At 37.2% G+C, this 22726-nt stretch overlaps 1 pseudogene; it reads left to right on the forward strand.

The window, feature by feature from the left end:
• Positions 1-18748: 18748 nt before the first annotated feature.
• LOC107857700 overlaps positions 18749-22726 on the forward strand; it is a 62933-nt pseudogene continuing 58955 nt past the window's right edge.

Here is a 22726-nt window from a genome sequence, read left to right on the forward strand (position 1 = left end):
AGACCACCTTAGTAACCCAACCCAACCTCTAGTCATCTGCCTAGAGTTGGGTGAATTTTAAACATATAACAAGATAGCGTGACTGGACAAGGACTGACTTTGGGATAGTTCTATTCCAAAACCACCCCTACTAAGTCCTCCTATCCACCAAACCATACCAACCAAACCAAAAAGCCAAACCAATACCGAACTAAGGGCCATAAACCAGGCCATAACCAAATGAATTCCAAAACATAATATAACTAATCCCAAAATGAAATACGATGGAATAGTGAGAAATTATGTCCAATGATGTCATCCCCAATAACAATGCCAATTCTATGGATGACACCAATACCGATCCCGCCCATTATAACCCATAGCAGTACCACAAACCCTCTAACCAAAAGAGTATGAATATCTAGTTGGGACATGCCCCAACCATAACCAAAACCAATATCCAAAAATAAATTAAAATGTCATAAAATATTCATAACATGAAATAGAGCCTTTTGAAAAGATAGAAGCTCACCACTTTAGTCCAACAGTTTTCCCCCAGGCAATCACTATGTAGGAGGAGTAGAACGGTTGGTCTTGCCGAGCATGGATACGTAGCCACGTGAAGATGGGTTAGTGGGTGAAATCTAGCTTGAACTCAAGATAAGGATAAAATAATACAATTTATAAAATCAAGTAAAACCTTCCATAATGCATACAAACCATACATATATATAGAGAGATATCCATGCTGGGAAAGGGAACCGAGTTTAGCATGCCTTTAAAAGCTTTACCTGGGTTGTGTAGCTCTGCCATTCTAAACCACCCACGGGATATATGGGTTTACCTTCCCCTGTTGAAAAGGCCCCAATGCGTAAAGTTGAACGACTAGGGAAGAAAATGTGGGATGACTAGTACATCCCCCAATATAAAGTGTGAAATCATGCACACAGTCACTTGGACCAAACCTCACATCAGCAAATATGAGTTTCCAGTTTTACTCCTCCCCGGTACCTCCACCTTCCATAGCTTTTCTACACACCCCGTCATTATTTCCCAATTAAAATAATTACCAACCAACCAACCAATCCATTAACCAAGGCCATTAGTAGTGGTATCATCATACTGATTATACTTGTAAGTTTTATCCCTAGCCAACCATATATAGGTTTAAGGAATTCCATGTTCCCTTCCATTAACCATATTAAATCACTTGGGGGATTCCCATGTACCTAAAAAGCATAACCATTTAGACTTTTTACCTTTCCAAACAATTTAAACCATGCATAATATATTTACCAAGTTTAAAAACAAGCAAAAGTTCCTTTAAAAACAGTGAATGCAATGAAAACATACTTAGAGGCATTTTATCAAACACATTGTGGGCATATTATAACCAAAACCAATTCTAATTACCATTTAACCATTCCCATGCCATCCAATTATCCAAAACCACAAATTAAGCATGTAAATACATAACTAAATCCATGGGAAACCATAACCAATCATTTATAATCAAAACCCCCAGATCATAGTTGAAAACCCAAAATCATACAACAATGAAATCATGAAAATCGTTTATAAAAACCATGCCTTTAGTTGGAACTAATAGTGAGGGAAGAGAACATGCCTTAATTGACAAGGTAGAAAGAGAGAAACCACCAACAAGATCCCCAAATTAGTCCTCTAGTTAAAACCCTGGCTTTCTTGCCCAAAATCTTTTGAGAGAATTATATAGTGTTTAAGAGGAGTTTCTAAGTGTTAGTGAATACAATAATAGGGTAAATAACCTCACAAATGAGTTAGAATTCATGGGACCATATTAGTGTAAGTGAGGAAATGTCTAGATTACCCCCACTTAAATTGCACAAAAATCACATCACAGGGGTACGACTGACCCTCACGAGTCATACCCTTCGATACGAGTGGTACCCACCTCTTGTGACCAAAGAATCAACGCTTGGACCTAACATTATCCAGTGCATAACTCAGCCTACCCAAGTCATATTGACAACATACGAACCAGATCCTTCACCCGTATCCCTGGCAAAATAGAGTCCATATGAGGTTTGAACACTTACTACCATATGAGTCTTTGGTACAACTAGTACACTGGCTTATGGATCATGGTGAAACATTCATACTCAGATCTAACTTAAGTTACCATGTCTAACATTAATCTAAGAAAAACCCAAAACAAATGATTTATATTCAACCATACGACTTATACCATTTAAGTCATACTCATTCCAGTGACCAAAATCCATCCAACCAACCAACACTGGCCAACATATGACTGGACCATATCATTCATACCCTAACATACAGCTTATTATTATGAGTCGTATTGGATTCATAGATCAAAATTCTAGGAAATTTTCTAAGGCTCAAAAACCAGGGTGTTTCTATGATATGTGAGTAGATGCTAAAATATTTGGGGCTTTTAACTGAGAATAATTGCAAGGTCTTAAGAAACTTTTTTCATTTTTGATTGTTTTATCATTGATTTTGCAGTAGAATCCAAGATGCAAGACAACCAACAAGGATGGAAACAAAAGAGTTGAAATCTAAAGAAAATAAAAGAGAAGTGTGTCTGACGACATTCCTGATAAGTCGTCAGCCATGTGATAAGTTATCAGAGATACCGTTAGCCTTAGATAGAGAATGGACCTCAGCTAAAAGTTGTGATGACATTCCCTGATAAGTCATCAAAGAGTTGATAAGTCATTAGGTTTCATCGTCAACCTTAAGCAGAAAGTGCTAAAACTGAAGAAGGAGCTAACAACATTTGTGATAAGTCATCAAACTCCTGATAAGGTGTCACGAATATCATCATTTAAGCTGAGAAATTGCTGAACCCTGTGAGTTTGTTTCCATAATTAGGGTGAAATATTTAAATCATAGTTTAGGGTTTTCTAAAAGAGGGAATCTATTTTGGGACACACGTATATTGTTACTTTTCTCTTTAGTTTCTTGGCTTGAAAAACAATTAACTTTGAAGAGATTTCCATTAATATTTTGGGATTTCTATTGTGATCCAATCTGAGAATCTCTAGTTACTATTCATATTGTGGTAAGTTCATCTTTCAAATTATAAATACATCTAGTTGTTTCTCTTATTACTTTATGAGTGGCTAAATCTCTTTAACCCAAATTATGGGATCTATAAGTTAAGTCTTGGAAAGATGCTAAGTGTTTAATATTCTAAAGGTAGTAGGACTCCTTGATAATTCTAAGATTTTAATTATTGTCTATTAGTTGCAAGAAATAGATAGCACCCGCTTTGATTTGCTTAAGATAAGAAATCAAATATAGTAGGAAGTGAATTATTGACAGGGACTTGGAAGCACTAAACTTCCATTTAATAATTGATACTGTAACAAGGTTGATTAACTCGAGGTGAAGTCAGGTTAGTAAATATAAATTCCCTAAGTCCGAGAGGATTAGGTAATTAAATGCTTAAGTAGGTCGAGAGACATTTACGCACAACTTCGATAAAGATAATCTGTTGTCCTACCTACTGTGAGAATCTTGAATCACTATTAGCATTTGTCAAGTACTAAAACCCATAGTGAACATAATTCTGGTTTTCCATAAACTATTGATTACAAACACTGAAACTAAAGTGACCAAAAATTATTTGCAAATCTCCAGAACCCCCATTTTATCTTTTCGTATCATTTGTTGAATTCAACTTGTAGCTATAGTTTCAAATTAGTTTAATCACCGCTCACATTGTTCCCTTTGGATTTGACCCCGACTCTAAAAGTTGGGTAAATATATTGACGACGACCGCCTTGCACTAAATTGACGTGTAAGTTGAGTGTTATCCAAAATGTCATCGTTGTGAGGGAACAATTTGGCGTGTTGAGTTGGTTTAGAATTTTAGTTTACTTTCTTGAATTTAAACTTGTAAGTATTTGTTTAGTTTATTTTTTTTGTTTTCTTTTATTCTTTTTTTCTCATACTTTTTTTGAGATGTCCGCATGGATAGAAGGTTTTTTGAGTGATGATGATTCTTGTTATTATTGTGGGAGACCTTCACAATATGATACGGTCACTGTTCTAATTGGGGAATAGACTATAACTTGGTGTTTGGCTTATGGTCAAAGTGATCATTCTGAAGATATGTGTGCTATCATGATTTAAACAGACAAATTGATGAAATGAATTTTGGAGAATCAAGCATAGTTGTGGGTAGAGCTGAAGGAGTTACCACTGCCACCATGTATACAATGGTTAAACAAAGAAGAATATGAGGAGGACATTAGCCAATTTGTGGAGAAAACATAAGAATCCCAGCCACTCGATTGCCACCTCGATCTTGAGACTGACATTGAGAAGGTGAATAAAAGTGAGTGTGTAGTAGATAGTGTAAATTTTAAAGTAGAATTAGTTAGGCCTCACTAGAAGCATTTTTACACATTATGTTTAGATGATATCTTTTCTGTGGAATCATCTAAAATAGTGAAAGAGTGTGAAAATGAGGAAAAAAATCCTATATTATTTATTTTACACTTGATAAGCAACAAAAAAACACACCTCACTTTAATGCCGAGTGGTTTACCACGTTCAATCCTTACTCAACTTCTTAATTTTTGTACCACCCCCTATGGTCGAGGCAAGAAGATGGACTCTAAATTGGGGGTAAAATTCATATCCTCAAGGTGGAGGGAAAAACTGAGTTGGATCATGCCGCGATATTAAATCAGGCACTGCTTGGGACGCAACCCAAGGTATTTTATTATTTGTATTTGTATTATATGATTGACATCAGATCTTCGCACCCATGGTGCCACAGGTATGTTTCTAACTCTTTTTTTTGGTTTGACTCATTGGGGATATTGCATGATTTTAAGTTGAAGAAGGGGCTAGTTGTGGGTGTTGATGTCCTCTTAGGGGTTTTCTTGTTGTGCCTTTTTTCCCGGAGTCTTGTTCCTAGCATACCCATCATGTCTAGGCGTATTGTGATTTGTTGTAAAATATTGTAGTTGACTAGGAGAAATACAAGTACCTTAGGCAGTTAACATATTTTTGTTAATTTTTGAACACCTTCCCAATGGTCTGTTTTACATCTGTGTGATGTGCATTTATGTGTGATCACTGTGCATCTTGTTATGGCATTAGTACTAGTGACATGATAACCATTGCTAAACAATTGCATGAATTGAATGGGTAGTAGCTTGTGATGTACCTTTGTGCCATGTGTGTGTGAGATACTACCTAGTTCCAGTTGTGTGTTAATTGCAGAACTTGTCTGGTTGGTCTTGCCTTGGTTGTAGGATAACGGTTAGGAAAAGATCATAGGCCGTTGTTGATATTAGTCCACTTTTAGCCTAAATGACCTTCCATGTGTAAATAATATCCCTTGATCCTAATTTTGAGCCTGAATGCCTATTCTTTTTATTATACCTATCACCTTTCCATTTGTATCACAATAAACCTATTTTGGCCCTAGTCCTTCTTGGACATTGTGCACTTTAACTTAGGCAAATAGCCTAAGTTGAGGGTGGCTACCATAGGGGTGCGTGATGTAAAATGAGTATGAAGAAAAGTAGAATAAAAGAAAAGAATAAAAAACTAGGTGTGGTGAAAAAGAATAAGAAAAAAAAAGTTGTGAAAAGGAAGAAATGATTGTCAAAAAGACCGCACGCATCCTGAATATGTGTGATCAAGAAAAGATAAAAATAGAAAAAGGTGAATAAGTGAGACCCCAAAAGCTAGTGTAGTGTCAAGGAGGCTTAGTTACTTTAAATATCATCGAGTATCATACCAGCCCCTAGCCTACATTACAAGACAAAGAGAAGACCTATAGTGATCCTAGCTGACCTGTTTGAAAGTCTTGGAAATGAAAATAAGGGTAAGCCTATGGTACTTGGCGTATATTGATTGGAACTTCATTCTGAGAGTGAGTGTCGTTGGATTGTCCCCATGTTTACATATATGATTACTAAAATGAGAAAAAAGGGATTTCTTTGTTGTGAGGGAACACCAGATATGTTGCTAGTTGCTAACTTGTTCAGATAGTGTAATACTAGTCTATGCATGGTTGTTATAGCTGAATTAATGTCATATCTTGATTCCTGTTTGTTGCATTGTTGTTCTTCAATAATATACACAGTTGTTCTTGAATTGACTGACCTTGGAGATGGTGAAGATGTTTTGAGATAATATGGATGATTGACTCCTGAATGTACTTTGTATCTTCTTTGTTGTGTTTGAGTTGCTTGAGGACAAACAATTGTTTTAAGTTGAGGGTGTTGATGTGTGAGCAGATGCTAATACATTTGAGGTTTTTAACTGAGAATAGTTGCAAGGTCTTAAGAAACTTTTGTCATTTTTGATTGTTTTATCTTTGAATTTCTAGTAGAAGACAAGATGCAAGAGAACCAACAAGGGTGGAAACAAAGAGTTGAAATCTGAAGAAAATAGAAGAGAAGTATGTCTGTCGACATTCCTGATAAGTCGTCAGCCATGTGATAAGTTATTAGAGATACCGTCAGTCTTAGACAGAGAATGGACGTCAGCTGAAAGTTGCGATGACATTCCCTAATAAGCATTAGGTTTCATCATCAACCTTAAGCAGGAAGTGCTAAAACTGAAGAAGGAGCTGATGACATTTGTGATAAGTCGTCAGACTCCTGATAAGGTGTCACGAATGTCATCATCTAATCCGAGAAATTGCTGAACTCTGTGATTTTTTTCCCATAATTAGGGTGAACTATTTAAATCATAGTTTAGGGTTTTCTAAAAGGGGGAACCTATTTTTGGACACACGTATATTGTTACTTTTCTCTCTAGTTTCTTGGCTTGAAAAATATTTAACTTTGAAGAGATTTTCATCAATATTTTGGGATTTCTATTGTGATCTAATTGAGAATCACTGGTTACTATTCATCTTGTGGAAAGTTCATCTTTCAAATAATGAATACATCTAGTTGTTTCGCTTATTACATTATGAGTGGCTAAATCTCTTTAACCCGAATTATAGGATCTATGGGTTAAGTCTTGGTAAGATGCTAAGTGTTTAAGATTCTAAAGGTAATAGGACTCCTTGATGATTCTGAGATTTTAATTATTGTCTATTGGTTTCAAACGATAGATAACACCTGCTTTGATTTGCTTGAGATAAGAAATCAAATATAGTAGGAAGTGAATTATTGATAGGGACTTGGAAGCACTAAACTTCCATTAAATAATTGACATTGTAACAAGGTTGATTAACCTGAGGTGAAGTCTAGTTAGTAAATATAAATTCCCTAAGTCTGAGAGGATTAGGTAATTAAATGCTTAAGTAGGTCGAGAGACATTTACGCACAACTTCGATAAAGATAATCTGTTGTCCAACCTACCGTGAGAATCTTAAATCACTATTAGCATCTATCAAGTACTAAAACCTATAGTGAACATAATTCTGGTTTTCCATAAACTCTTGATTACAAACACTGAAACTAAAGTGACCAAAAATTATTTGATAATCTCCAAAACCCCCATTTCATCTTTTTGTATCATTTGTTTGAATTCAACTTGTAGCTATAGTTTCAAATTATTTTAATCGCCACTCACATTGTTCCCTGTGGATTCGACCCCGACTCCAAAAGTTGGGTAAATATATTGATGACAGCCGCTTTGCACTAAATTGACGTGTAAGTTGAGCGTTATCATTCTGTCTCCCCCACTAGGAACATTTGTCCATGAATAACGAACAAGGTAGGGGTAACCACGCGCATGAGTCATTTGAATTATAAAATAAATTTCCAATCTTTAATAAAGTTTGAAAACAAAGAGGCAAAGATATTAATCTTTCCTTTAACAAACTCAGAAAATAAAGATATGTTAAAGATACATAACTTCCACATGAATCCCAGGAGCAGAAAATAGATGTGGATATTTGGAATTCATGTCCTCCTCTACTTCCCATATGACTTCTTCCACGTTATGGTCTTGCCATAGAACCTTAACCAAAGCCACATCCTTGGTTCGCAACCAACGAACCTACCTATCCAAGATTTCAATCGGGACCTCTTTATACAGCAGAGAATCTGAGATACCCAACCCCTCCAAAGGAACAATTGTAGAAGGATCACCAAGACACTTCCTCAACATGGAAACATGAAATATCGGGTGAACCGAGCTCAAGATAAAAAGTAACTCCAATTCGTAAGCAACAATACCAATCCCCAAAAAAATCTCATAAGGATCAACATATCGGGGACTGAGATTCCCCTTCTTACCAAACCGCATTACTACCTTCATGGAAGATACCTTGAGGAACACCTTTTCCCCAACCTCAAATTCCAAGTCTCTATGCCTAATATCCACATAGGATTTTTGGCCAATTTGGGCAGCCTTAAGCCAATCTTGAACCACCTTCACCTTTTCTATGACCTGATAGACCAAATCTGGACTAAATATATCTGCCTCACCGAGCTCAAACCAACTGATAGGAGATCTACACCTCTTACCATACAATGCCTCAAAAAGGGCCATGCCAATACTATAATAATTGCTATTGTTGTAAGGGAACTCTATCAATGGTAGATGCTCAACCCAACTGCCACCATAATTAACCACACATGCCCAAAACATATCCTTTAATGTCTAAATAGTTCTTTCTGCTTGCCCATCCATTTGAGGATGAAAAGCAGTACTCAGATTCACCTTAGCACCCAATCCCTTCTGAAAAGATCACCTAAAATGAGATGAAAACTGCACACCAAGATCAGAGATAATCAAAATAAGTACCTCATATAGCTTCAAAATCTCCTAAAGATATACCTTCGCATAATCCCCTGCTGAAAAGGTAGTCCTCACTGGCAAGAAATGAGCAAACTTTGTTATCCTATCCATGATGACCTAAATCAAATCATATTAATTCTAAAATTGAGGAAGACCGGTAAAGAAATCCATATTGATTACTTCTCATTTTCATTTAGGAAAAAGAATCTCCTAATACAACCCACTAGGCCTCACGTGTTCAATTTTAACTTGTTGACACACCAAGCACTTGGCCACAAAATTAGCTATATCCCTTTTCATACCATTACACCAATACATCTCCTTGAGATCATGATGCATCTCTGTCGAGTAGGGATGTACAATATAGCCTGATTCATGCGCCTCAGCCAAGATCCTTTACCATAAATCGTCGACATCGGGAATGCACAACCTTCTGTAGTACAATAAAGTACCATCACCACTGATTTTAAACACCATCACCTTTTGCCAACCAACATCAGCCTTGATTTTTATCAAGACAGGATCCAACATTTGCTTCTCCTTGATCTCTATACCAAGAGATGATCAAACCACTTCTTGTACCATTACACCTCCATCCTTAAGGTCCAAGAGGCAAACTCCAAGATTAGCTAAATGGTGAATATCCTTCAGAAATTCTCGTTCTCCTTTCTCCACATGAGCCAAGCTCTCCATAGACAACCTGCTAAGAGCTTCAGCAACCATATTAGCCTTATCTAGGTGATAGTGAAGGCTCATGTCATAGTCTTTAAGAAGGTCCAACCATCTCCCCTGCCTTAGATTTATCTCCTTCTAAGTGAACACATACTGTAGACTCTTATGATAAAAAAAAGATGTCTACGTTTACTCCATACAGATAATGCCGCCATGTTTTCAAAGCAAAAACCACTGCCAATAGATCTAAATCATGAGTAGGGTAGTTCCTCTCATGCACCTTTAAATGCCTAGAAGCATAGGCAATCACCTTCTAATGCTTCATCAAGACACAACCAAGTCCCACCCTAGATGCATTACAATAAACCACAAACCCCTCACTTCCCTCAGGCAATGTCAAAACCAAAGACAAAGTTAGCTTATCTTTCAATTTCTCAAACCTCCCCTTACAAGCATCTGACCAAGAAAACTTTACCTTTTTCTGAGTCAACTTAGTCAAAGGAGAATCTATCATCAAAAATCTCTCCATAAATTGTCGATAATACCCAGCCAAATCCAAGAAGCTCCGAATGTCGGTTGGAGTCATAGGTCAAGGCCATCTTTCTACCACAACCACCTTTTGTGGATCCACCATGATCTGGTCTCTAGACATAATATGACTAAGAAAAGTCACAACGTTCAACCAAAACTCACACTTGGAGAACTTGGCATACAATTGTTATTCCTTTAAGGTTTGTAATACCACATGGAGGTGATTGGCATGATCCACCTTACTTTTGGAATAAACCAGAATATCATCAATAAATATAATAATGAAGAGATCCAAGAACTGCCTAAAAACCTTGTTCATCAGAACCATAAATATCATCAGGGCAACAATCAAACCAAATGACATCACTAAGAATTCAAAGTGCCTATACCAAGTATGAAAAACTGTCTTAAGGATATCCTCCTCCCTAATCTTTAGCTGATGATACCTAGATTAAAGATCTATCTTAGAAAAGAACTTGACACCTCACAACTGATCAAATAAGTCATCTATTCTTAGAAGAGAATACTTGTTCTTGGCCCTTACCTTATTCAACTATCGATAATCAATGCACATCCGAAGGGAACCATCCTTATTGCACATGAACAACACCGGTGCACCCCATGAAGATACACTAGGATTAATAAACCCCTTATCTAGATGATCTTTAAGTAGCTCCTTTGATTTTTATTAACTCACCCAGAGCCATTCTATAAGGAGGAATAGCTATTGGATGAGCGTCTGAAACCAAATCAATACCAAACTCTATTTCCCTATCAAGAGAAACACTAGAAAGAGCATCCAGAAAGATCTTAAGTAACTTATTTACCACCAAGAATAACTGTAAAGAAGGACCATCCAAGTTAGAATCCATAGCTTGGGCCAAGTGATAAAGAAAACCTTTACAGATTAACCTTCGAGCTCTAAGATAAGAAATAAACCTCTCCCTAGGAGATAGGGAACCACCCTCTCACTCTACAACTATTTTACCAGGGATCCTAAAGACAACCTTACAGGTTTGACAATCCAAGGAGGTGTAATAGGAGTGTAACCAATCCATACCCAAAATAACATCAAAGTCCACCATATTATGTTCAAATAAATCAACCCAAGTCTGCCTACCACCAATAGATACCATACCCCCCTATAGATACTTTTAGCAATAATTGAGTCACTTACTAGGGTAGAAATAAAAAAAGGAATTAAACAACCTCAGGATCAATACCAATACATACATCTACATATGGGTCACATAAGAAAGAGTGGACCGCAAATCAAGTAGATAATATGGTCACGAGTAAAGAGTTATAATGCACCAGTAACGACATTAGGTGATATCTCAAATTCCTGCCAAGATGTAAGAGAATACAACTTATTTTGACCAGTACCAATACTAGAAGCAGAAACAGACATTAAAGCCGCACCACTAGGTGCAAGAGCAGAAGATGAAGCCACCGGTACCTTACTTGCTCCCATAGCAACCTTATTAACCAGATAATTCCTGAGTCGATGGCCTATATGGCCATACATGATACATTTGTCCCTCCCTTCCTCCCATTACCCCAGATGAGGACAACTATAGAACTAACAAAGAGGGAGCAAGGGCGCAGCTGCTGCGCGAAAGTCGTTCTTACCTTCTATTATATTAGTAAAGGGCCTTTATAAAGAAACTAACTGACCACCACTTACCTGAGATTTGGCAACCTATATAAGGAAATTATCACCACCCTGATGACGCCTATCATTTGACTGCCTCGGGTAAGGAGCGTTAGTAGTAGAGGAGGAACCAGAACTCCCCTACTTTTTTTTGCTATTTGCCGCCATCCCGACCACCCTGAGACTGCGCACCTCCTTATTTAGAAAACTTGTTCCTCTTACCCTACCTATCTCTAAACTCTGCCTATTTTTTATTCTCATCCCCCACCTATTACATGTGAACAGTAAACTTAGAAATGTACATATCTTCAATAAGAAAAGTCATCTTACTTTCCAAGATCAAATCCCTATTCAACCCAGAAGCAAACTTTCTCATCCTCTCTCTTAAGTCAACCACCAAATCAGGAGCATACCTTGACATCTGTTGAAATTTCAAAGCATATTCCTTGATAGATATCTTACATTGCTTAAGATTCATAAACTCCTCCATCTTTGCTTCCCTCAGCTCTTGAGGAAAGAAACTATCCAGAAAAGCACCTAAAAAAGCATCCCATAAAGATGACTCTTCCATATCACCTCTATGTCTATCCCACTCTTCGTAGCATTGGTACGTAATATCTTTGAGTTGACAAGATGCAAAGTTTACACCTTCCATGTTTGTAGCCTGTATCACCCTAATATCTTCTCCATTTTATCCAAGAAATCTTGAGGATCCTCCTCCACTTTTAAACCAGTAAAAGTAGGAGGATTTAGTTTCATAAACTAATCAACCCTTATAGCCTCAGCTGATAACCCACCAGATGCATCTCGCTCAGCCTGAGCAACAACCAATCAAGCAATAGTATGAATAGACTGGCAAAATTCTGCATTAGTCACCTCACCCTGAGGAGGACTAGTAGAAACCCGAGTAACTCTAGAACAATCAGAGATAGGACCCTGAGATCAAAGAAAAACTCCAGACATAGGACGTACCCCATCAACATTGTCTCCAGATGGGAAAAAAAGTTTCCTTATGTTCCAGATCGTTGAGGCATGATCTAAAAAGTGAACCAAGGATTAGAGAACAATTCCAGGACTTAGACTCCAACATTGAAAATAAAATACCAAGAAAGTAAAACATTCTTACACATCTTATAGCCTCTCTCTTATAAGTGTGACATGCTACATACCCCTAAAAGAGACTCTACTAGGCATGACTTTATAGACTCCCAGTTGACCATGAACCTAAATCACTGATACCAACTTGAAACAACCCGACTTGGGGCCTTATCATAATGGGCATCCCAAGTACGACCAAGACCGGAGACCACCCCAGTTACCCAGCCCCACTTCCAGCCGTTTGTAGTTGGATGAATTTTGAACATATAATAAGATAGTGTGCCTGGACAAGATCTGACTTTGGGATAGCTCTATTCCAAAACCATCCCTACCAAGTCCTCCCATCCACCAAACTGTACCAACCAAACCACCAAGCCAAACCAATATCGAACCAAGGGCTATAAAAAAGGCCATAACCAAATAAGTTCCAAAACATAATATGATTAATCCCAAAATAAAATAAGATGAAACAATGAGAAATTATGTCCAATGATGTTAGCCCCAATACCAATGCCAATGCTAAGGCTGACACTAATACTGATCCCCACCCCCATTCAAACTCATAGCAGTACCACAAAGCCTCTAACAAAAAGAATAAGGATATCAGGTTGAGACATGCCCCCAACCATAGCCAAAACTAATATCCAAAAATAAATCAAAATGCCTAAAAATATGTATAACATGAAATAAAGCCTTCCAAAAAGATGGAAGCTCACCACTTTAATCCAACAGTTATCCCCGAGTCAATAACTATGTAGGAGGAGTAGAATGGTTAGTTCCTATATAACGAGGGTATACAGCTACCCAAAGATAGGTTAGCAGGTGAATGATAGCATTAACTCAGGATAAGGATAAAATAATGCCTTTTATAAAACCAAGTTAAACCATCCATAATACATAAAAACCATACATATATATATTATGGATATCTATGCCGAGAAAGGAAATCGAGTATAGCATGCCTTTAAAACCTTTACCTGGGCTGTGTAGCTCTGCTATCCTAAACCACCCACAGGCTATATGGGTTCAGCTCCCCCTGTTGAAAGGGCCCCGGTGCGTGAAGCTATATGACTAGGGAAGAAAACTTGGGATAACTAGTACACCCCCCAATATAAAATATGACATCATACACAAGGTAAGTTGGACCAAACCTTACATTGGTAAATATGATTTTCCAGTTTTGGTCCTCCCTAGACCTCCACCTTTCATGACTTTGCAATATAATCCGCTATTACTGTGTAATTAAACCATTACCAAGTAACCAACCAATACATTAACCAAGTCCATTAGTAGTGGTATCATCATATCAACTATACTTGCAAGTTTTATCCATATCCAACCATGTACAGGTTTAAGGGATTCTATGTTCCCTTTTATTAACCATATTAAACCACTTGGGGGATTTCTATGTACCTCAAAAGCATAACTCTTTAGCCTTTTTACCTTTTAAATAATTTAAATCATGTATAATATCTTTACCAAGTTTAAAAACAAGCAAAAGCTCCATTAAAAATAGTGAATGCAATGAAAACATATTTAGAGGCATTTTGTCAAAAACATTAGGGCTATAATATAACCAAAACTAATTCTAATTACCATTTGACCATTCCCATGCCATCCAATTTTCCAAAACCACCAATTAGGCATGTAAATATGTAATTAAAAAAATAGAAAACCATAACCAATCATTTACAATCAAAATTCCCAAATCATAGTTGAAAACCCAAAATCATAAAATAATGAAATCATGAAAACCATTCATAAAAAACATACCTTTAGTTGGAACAAATAGTGATGGAAGAGAACATGCCTTAATTGACAAGGTAGACAAAGAGAAACCACCAACAAGATCCCCAAATTAGTCCTCTAGTTGAAATCCTAGCTTCATTGCCCAAAACCTCTTGAGAGAATTATAGAGTGTTTAGGAAGAGTTTCTAAGTGTTATTGAATACAATAATAGGGTAAATAATCTCCCAAGTAAGTTAGAAGTCATGGGACCTTATTAGGATAAGTGGAGAAATATCCAGATTACCCCCATTTAAGTTGTACCAAAATCCTATCACAAGGGTACGACTGACCCTCAGGAGTCATACACTTTGATTCGAGTGGTACCCACCGCTCGTATCCAAATCCTCAAGCCTTGGACCCAACATTATCCAGTGTACAACTTAACCTTAGAATGTCATATTGACAGCATATGATCCGTACCCTTCACTTGTATCCCTGATAGAATAAATCATAGTATATTTGAATATAACCCTTAGATGAGTCCTGGATATGACTCATACCCTGGCTTATGACTCATGCTGAGCCATTTGTACTCTGATCCAACTTAAGTTACCAAGTCTAAGATTAAGCTAAGGAAAACCCAAACTAAAATATCTATATCCAACCATAAAACTCATACCATTCAATTCATACTTATTTCACTAACCAAAATCTATTCACTCAACTAACACTTGCCAATATACAACTGGACCATACCATTTGTACCCAAATATATAGCTCATTTCATAAGTCATATTAGGCCCAGGTATTAGAATTCTAGGAAATTTTCTAAGGTCCAAAAACTAAAGTGTTTCAATAGGAGGGGAGATGATATTGAGCCAGCTATATGGGATGAATTTTCTAGTACTTTTCTAGATTGCTTATTTTTTTAGAATTTAAGAGAGGTGAAGACCGAGGAATTCATAAATTTGAAACAAGGAAGAATGACTATGAAAGAATATTCCTTGAAGTTTCATCAGTTATCTTGTTAAGCTCCGGAGTTGGTGTCTTCTATGAGGGCAAAGATGAGAAAGTTTTCATCGGGCTTGTCTTGGGACTTAGTATTAGTGTGCAAGGCCACCTTGTTGAACAAGGATATGGATATCTCTAGGTTGGTTGTGTACATGCAATAGGCTTAAGAGGAAAAGAAGAAACAAGTCAAAATAGGAGAGGCGCAGTTAAAAATTCAAGTATTTTGAGAAGAAAGAAGGCCATCAAAATAGTAGTAGGGATGGCAGGTAGTGTTCTAAGATGAGGTGAGAAAACTTTTGTTCCTACTCTACGGCTAGTGATCTATATCTTAAGTCATTGGGTATCATCTTGTTTAGATAAATAATAGATTTAGGGTAAAAAGTGCTCAATCTCAGGCCAGTAGGCTCAACTGGCCCCATATTATCTTTTTTGTCATTTTGTGGGAAGGTGCATCATGGAATTTGTGATGAGAGGAGGAATAAGTTCTTTAAGTATGGTCAATTTGGTCACTTACAGTGGGATTGTCCTTTGAGGCTTGCTTCTGGAGTTAATAAGGTTCCTATTTCTACTTCTTTAGATCCTGTGCCAAAGGGTTCTACTTTTAGTATCAGCACTAGAAGGAATCATCTGTATGCTCTTGCTACCTATTAAAAATCTAAGTCTTCTCCTAATGTTGTTACTGGTATATTATAGCTTTTCTCTTGTTATGTGTATTATCTTCTAGATCTGGGGTATACTCTTTCTTATGTAACCCCTTATATGGCTATTTATTTTGGTTTCAGTCCTGAGTGTATTTTTTATCCCTTTTCTATGTCTACCCTAGTAGGTGACTAGATTATGGCTAGGTCTATAGGGGTTGTGTGGTACATATCTGTAGTAGAGAGACTTCAGTAGATTTCATAGAGTTGGATATGGTTGATTTTGATGTTATTTTGGGGATGGATTGGCTCCATTCATGCTATGTATCTCTTGATTGTAGGACCCAAAAGGTTAGTTTCCAATTCCCGAATAAACTAATGATTGAGTGGGAAGGTAGTTCCCTAGTATCTAAGGGAATATTTATTTTGTACCTTGGATCTTAAAAGTTAATTTCCAAGGGGTGTATTTATGATTTCATCCGAGTTAAAGATTCTAACTCGAAGAATCTTTTATTGTAATCTGTCCTATCACCATTCCCTCATATAGAATGGCTCTAGCTCAGTTGAAAAAAATTAAGAAGTAGTTAAAATATATTTTTATTAAGGGTTTTATTTGTCCTAGGGTCTCTGCATAGGGTGTTCCTATGCTATTCGTGTGTAAGAAGAATGGTTCCCTTTGGATGTGTATAGATTATTGGCAGTTAAATAAGGTGACAATAAAGAATAAGTAACCTATTCCTAATATTAATAACCTATTTGACCAGCTTCAGGGTGATAAGTACTTTTCTAAGATTGATCTTTATTTGGGTTATCATCAGTTGAAAATTTGGGAGGTGGATATCCTAAGACTCCTTTTCAAATATGGTAGGGTCATTATGAGTTTTTAGTGATGCCTTTTAGTTTGATTAATGCTCTAATGACATTTATGGATCTTATGAACTGGGTATTCTGTCAGTTCTTAGATTTTTTTGTGATTGTGTTAATTAATGATATATTGGTATATTCAAAGAGTGAGGAAGATCATTACAATCAAGTCTGTATAGTATTGCAGACCCTTAAGGACTGGTGTTTGTATGCTAAGTTTTTTAAGTGTGAGTTCTACTTGAATGCTGTTACTTTTTTGGGTTATTTTTGTTTCTAGTGAAGGGATCATGATGGATCCATAAAAATTTATGGTATTTAGAAAGTGGCCTAGACCAACGACTCTAATTGATATTTGGAGCTTCTTGGGTTTAGCTGGGTATTATAGGTGGTTTGTGGAGAGTTTCTTATCGATTTCTGCTATATTGACTAAGTTGACTCAAAAAAAGAGAATTTTCTGTGGTCGGATGCTTGTGAGGGTAGCTTTGAGATGTTTAAGAATAAGTTGACTTGTGCTCCAATTTTGAGCCTATCGAGGGTACTGATGATTTTTTATCTATTGTTAGGCATCCCATGTAGGACTTAGTTGTGTTTTGATACAACATGGTAAGGTGGTGGCATATGCTTCTAGGTAATTGAAAGTTCATGAGAAGAATTATTCGACTCATGATTTAGAGTTGTTGGTTGTAGTGTTTGCCTTGAAGATATAGCATCACTACTTGTATGGGGTATATGTTGATCTCTTCTTAGATTATAAAATCCTGTAATATGTGTTCACCTAGAAGGAGTTAAATCTCAGGCAAAGAAGATAGCTTGAGTTTCTCAAGGATTATGATATGAGTCTACATTACCATCCAGGTAAATCTAACATGGTTTCTGATGTTCTTAGTAGGTTGTCTATGGGAAGCTTATCTCATGTGGATGAGGAGAAACGTGGTTTGGTGAAGGATATTAACCAGTTGCCTAATCTTAAAGTTTGTCATTTGGATTCTGAGGATGGAAGTGTGATTTTTTAGGAGGTGGTGAAATCATCTCTTAGTGCTTAGGTGAAGAAGAAACAAGTTTTGGATCCTATCTTGATGCAGATTAAAAAGGATATGGGTTAATTAAAAGTGATGGTTTTTGAGATGGGTGGTGATGGTGTGTTGAGGTACCAAGGTAGGTTGTGTGCTCTCGATATTGATAGGTTGTGAGAAAGGATTTTGGTTGAGGCTCATGAGTCGTGGTATATGGTTTATCCTAGTTCGATGAAAATATATCATGATTTGAAGAAGATATAATGGTGGAACCACATAAAAAGAATTGTGGCCAATTTCATGGATAAGTGTATGGTTTGTCAACAAGTGACGGTTGAGCACTTGAGGTTTGGTGGATTATCACGAGAGATTAAGTTGACTATGTGGAAATGGGAAGTGATTAATATGGATTTTATACTGGATTTTTGCAGTCTCATAGCCAGTTCAATTCGATTTAGGTCATTATGGATAGGATGACTAAGTCTGCTTATTTCTTGCCTGCGAGGACTAATTATGCTCAAGAGAATTATACGAAGTTTTTCATTCAGGAGTTCATCAAGTTGAATGGTACTTCAATCTCTATTATCTAGGATAGAGGTACGCGATTCTTAGCTCACTTCTGGCATTCATTTCAGAGAGGTTTGGGCACTAAGGTGAACCTTAGAAGCGCCTTCCACCCTCAGATGGATGGACAAGCGGAGAGGACTATTCAGACCTTGAAGTAAATACTAAAGGCTTGTGTGATTTACTTTACTGGTTATTAGGTCCATCATTTGCCTCTTATAGAGTTTGCGTATAATATCACCTATCATTCCAGCGTACAGATGGCTCTATTCGAGGCTTTGTATGGTAGGAGATGGCATTCTACTATTGGATGGTTCAAGGTTGGTGAGGCTGGATTGTTTGGTCTTAATTTGGTTCATCAGGAAATAGAGAAGGTGAATTTAATTAGGTAAATGATTAAGACCGCCCAAAGTAGCCAAAAGTCCTATGCAGATGTGAGAAAAATAGAGTTGAAGTTTGATGTGAGGAAAATGGAGTTGGAGTTTAATGTGAGGAAAATGGAGTTGGAGTTTGATGTTGGATATTTGGACCTGATGTCCTCTTCAGCTTCCCAGCTCCAACTCCAACAAAGATATTAAGGTTCCCAAGTAGCTTGAGGTATGTTAAGCTGCTTAAGGTATGCGTTTTGCTTAACACCTTTGTTTTTGTCCTTGTTAAATGAAAGTGTGGTTGTGTTTTGTGTTAGTGAATGCTTTGTCTCATCATTTGGATATGAATGATCCTGGGGGGAGGGGAGAATGTAACATCCTCAATATTTTCCCTTTTAAAATACTAGAGCTTTGAGCTTATTTCGCAACCTACGACTCACTATATGAGTTGTAAGGTCTCTATATGGGTCGTAAAGATCCTAATTATAGCCAGACCAATATGCTAGCTTGAAGTTTCTATTGTGACTACAACTAGACTCAATGAGTCATAATGACTTTATACAAGCCTAACAATCTTAGGGTGACCAGTGTGTTACCCAAATGCTTCTCTCTTGGTTGTGACTAGGACCTTTCGAGTAATAGGGTCTCTTGCTGAGTTGTAGGGTCACTAGAGAAAGGTCCCTTAGCTACTTTCCAGACTACGAATCATGGTGACGAGTCGTAGTGAGTCCTTATGAGTCGTATAGTGACTCCTAGTCACTGGCGACAATTTTTAAATTTTAATAAAGGACACTTTGGGCATTTCCCTCTTTACATACTTAAGACTCACAACTATAAAACACCTTTGGGGAATTGTTTTCAACACTTATCAATAATAAACACACTCTCAAACTCTCTTAAATCTCTAAGGCAAAAATGAGCTAGGGTTTTAAGAAATTGACATCTAGAGCTTCCAAGGGTTGATTTCTTTTCATAAATCTTGATATCTCAGGCATGTTAATCTTCCCTAATGATTATTTTGTTAATGCATGTTTTTTAAATTGTTATTCATATGGTTTTGATATTTGTTTTGGAACATGGGTTGAGGGTTTCGAATGATTGTTTTCTTAAATGATGTTCCCATGGTTTATACATACTTGATCATGTTTTATTGATGGTTTTGAACTTGTGGGGTGCATAGGCATGGTGAATGAACTAAGGAGAGTGTGAATTCTCCCAATTTTGTGAACTTTGGCAATTGAATTCATGATAAACTCAACCCAATCTTGTGAAATTGGTTTTGAACAAGAAACTATGCACATTTAACTATTCTTGAACTATTGCATTGCATGGCATGGGAGGCCTATTGAAACATAAATAGGTTTAAGTTCGAATTGACTAAATGGGTTTGAGTCCTAATTGACTAAATGGTTTGAGTCCTAATTAATTAAATGGGTTTGAGTCCCAATTGGTTAAATATTTTAAAGTCCTATTGGTTGTTGGGTTAGAGTCCTAAATAGCTAAATAGGTTAGAGTCCCCATTGGCTAAGTTGTTCAGTTTTGCAAAATGATAAGCTTGCAAGCGTAAAGGTATGGCGATAACTATGGTATGGCTAAACGAATGACTCCTTGCGTAATGGATGTGAATATGTGTAATGTTTTAATTGGTCATAAAGGGGGTTGCGTAGAGAAGTCATTAAGGTGGAGGTCCCGAGGGACCAATACTAGAAACTGCATTTGCCAGCACGGAGGCCTAAATAGTCAGGTTGTTCGAGTCCCCATGTTACAAATTGGGTGTTTATGTCACTCTTGATAAAATAAATGCCCGAGTGGTTCGATTCCACCATTGTGTATATGTACATATGATTATTTTCTAGTTTGGCTACATGCACTGGGGACCTTTCAGTAGGGGGACCTGAACCCATATAGCCCGTGGGTGCCTTTTTATGACGGTTAAGATACACAATCAAAGTTAATGTTTTACTTCATGACAAGCCTTGATCCCTATCCCCAACATGTGATATATATATATGTATATATATATATATATAAATGTATGTATTTGCATTAGATTTGACTCATTCTTGAACTGTTGATCATAATATTATTTTATACACTACCCTGAACTACATACTAGTACTCAACCAGCTAACTGTCTCTGGACGTTGTATCCCCATGCGATGCAGGGAACGGAGACACTTCTACTTTTCCTGTACAATGATAGGTGTTTCTTGGATTGTTCGTGAGTCAACTGGAAGTGGTGATCCTCCTTCCAAATGACCATTTACGTCATAGTCCAGTTTTTTTCATAGACTATTTTATTCAGATTCCTTTTGGCTATAGTCGGGGGCATGTCCCGAATTAGATCGATTTGGTTCTATCTAGAGGCTTTGTGGATTACTGTGGACTTAGGAGTTGTTATTGGATTTCATAGATTTCATTCTGAGTTAAACATTTCTCTATCTTGTTATATGTTCGAAATTCATCCGCTGCTAACTATTTGTGTACTGTTGACTAGGCAAATTGGGTGGTCTCTGGTCCACGGCGGACTTGAGATACCCATCATGGCCAAGCCCTGGTTTGGGTCGTGAAACTTACACTCTAATACAAATCACAGGACAACCAGAAGCAAACTTCCTCATTTTGGACCTCATGTTAGCCACTAGCTCCGAAGCATAATTGGACAACCACTTGAATTTCAGAGCAAACTACTTCACACTCATCTTCCCCTGTCTCAAGTTCATAAACTATTCTGCCTTAGCTTCCCTCAACTCCGGAGGAAACAAGTGATCAATAAAGCAACCTAAAAAGTCATCTCACACTGACTACTCAGCATCAGCACCCTTCATAGCTTCCCACTCCTCATACCACTGATAAGTTACATCTTTTAACTGATATGCAGCAAACTCTACACCCTCATAATTAGTAGCATACATCACCCTAAAAATCTTTTCCATCTTATAAATAAACCCCTGAGGATCTTCCTTAACCGTAGATCCTATAATGGTTGGGGGATTCAACCTCATAAATTGGTCGACCTGAGTGACCTTAGATGAATGAGAAACAGAACTAACACAGTTAGACTAATGATACAGCGATGCCACCAATTGAGTAAGCATATGAATAGACTGATGGAACGTTGCATTAAAGATATATCCCATAGGAAATTGAGCATAAGTGTCACCATCCTGTAAATCCTGAGGAAGACTAGTGGGGACTAATGGAACTCCATGTAGAGTGGTACAATTAGGAGCAGGAACCCTAGACTGGATCTACACTCCATAAGCAGGGCGACTCCCTACACATTTTCCTCAGGCGAAATAGATTTCACAACAAAATTTCTATGAACACCAGATCTTCGAGGAGGAATGATCTAAGATGTGAGGAAGCCAGGAGTTAGAGAAGTGTCATAACACTAGACTCTACAACCACAAATAGAACACAAGAAAGGGAAACATTCATAAATACCTTATAGCCTCTTCCTTATAAGTGTGGTGCGCTACTCTGATACTAAGATTGTCACAACCCAAACCAGGGCTTGTCCATGATGGGTATGTAAGCCCACCATGGGCTAGAGACTTCCCCCTAAACCTAACCTCAGAAAAACAATAATAATAATAAAGATAAAGCGAAAGCCAATCAAATAGTAATGATAAGATGAATAGATAACTCAAATAAAAACTAAGAGTAAGAAAACAACAAACCCACACACGTCCATAAAAGTCTCTATACTAGAATATCAACTAAGTTGGGAAATACTCCTGACTGTGACTAAAAGAATCCAAAAGTACTATGACAGCACAGAAAGAATAATGAAATGACGATGCCTTCCGAAGGATGGAGGCTCACCATTTCACAGTAAGTCACCGGACGTGTTCAACCACCTAAAAC

The sequence above is a fragment of the Capsicum annuum genome, chromosome 1, assembly GCF_002878395.1.
Source record: "Capsicum annuum cultivar UCD-10X-F1 chromosome 1, UCD10Xv1.1, whole genome shotgun sequence".
NCBI lineage: Eukaryota > Viridiplantae > Streptophyta > Magnoliopsida > Solanales > Solanaceae > Capsicum > Capsicum annuum.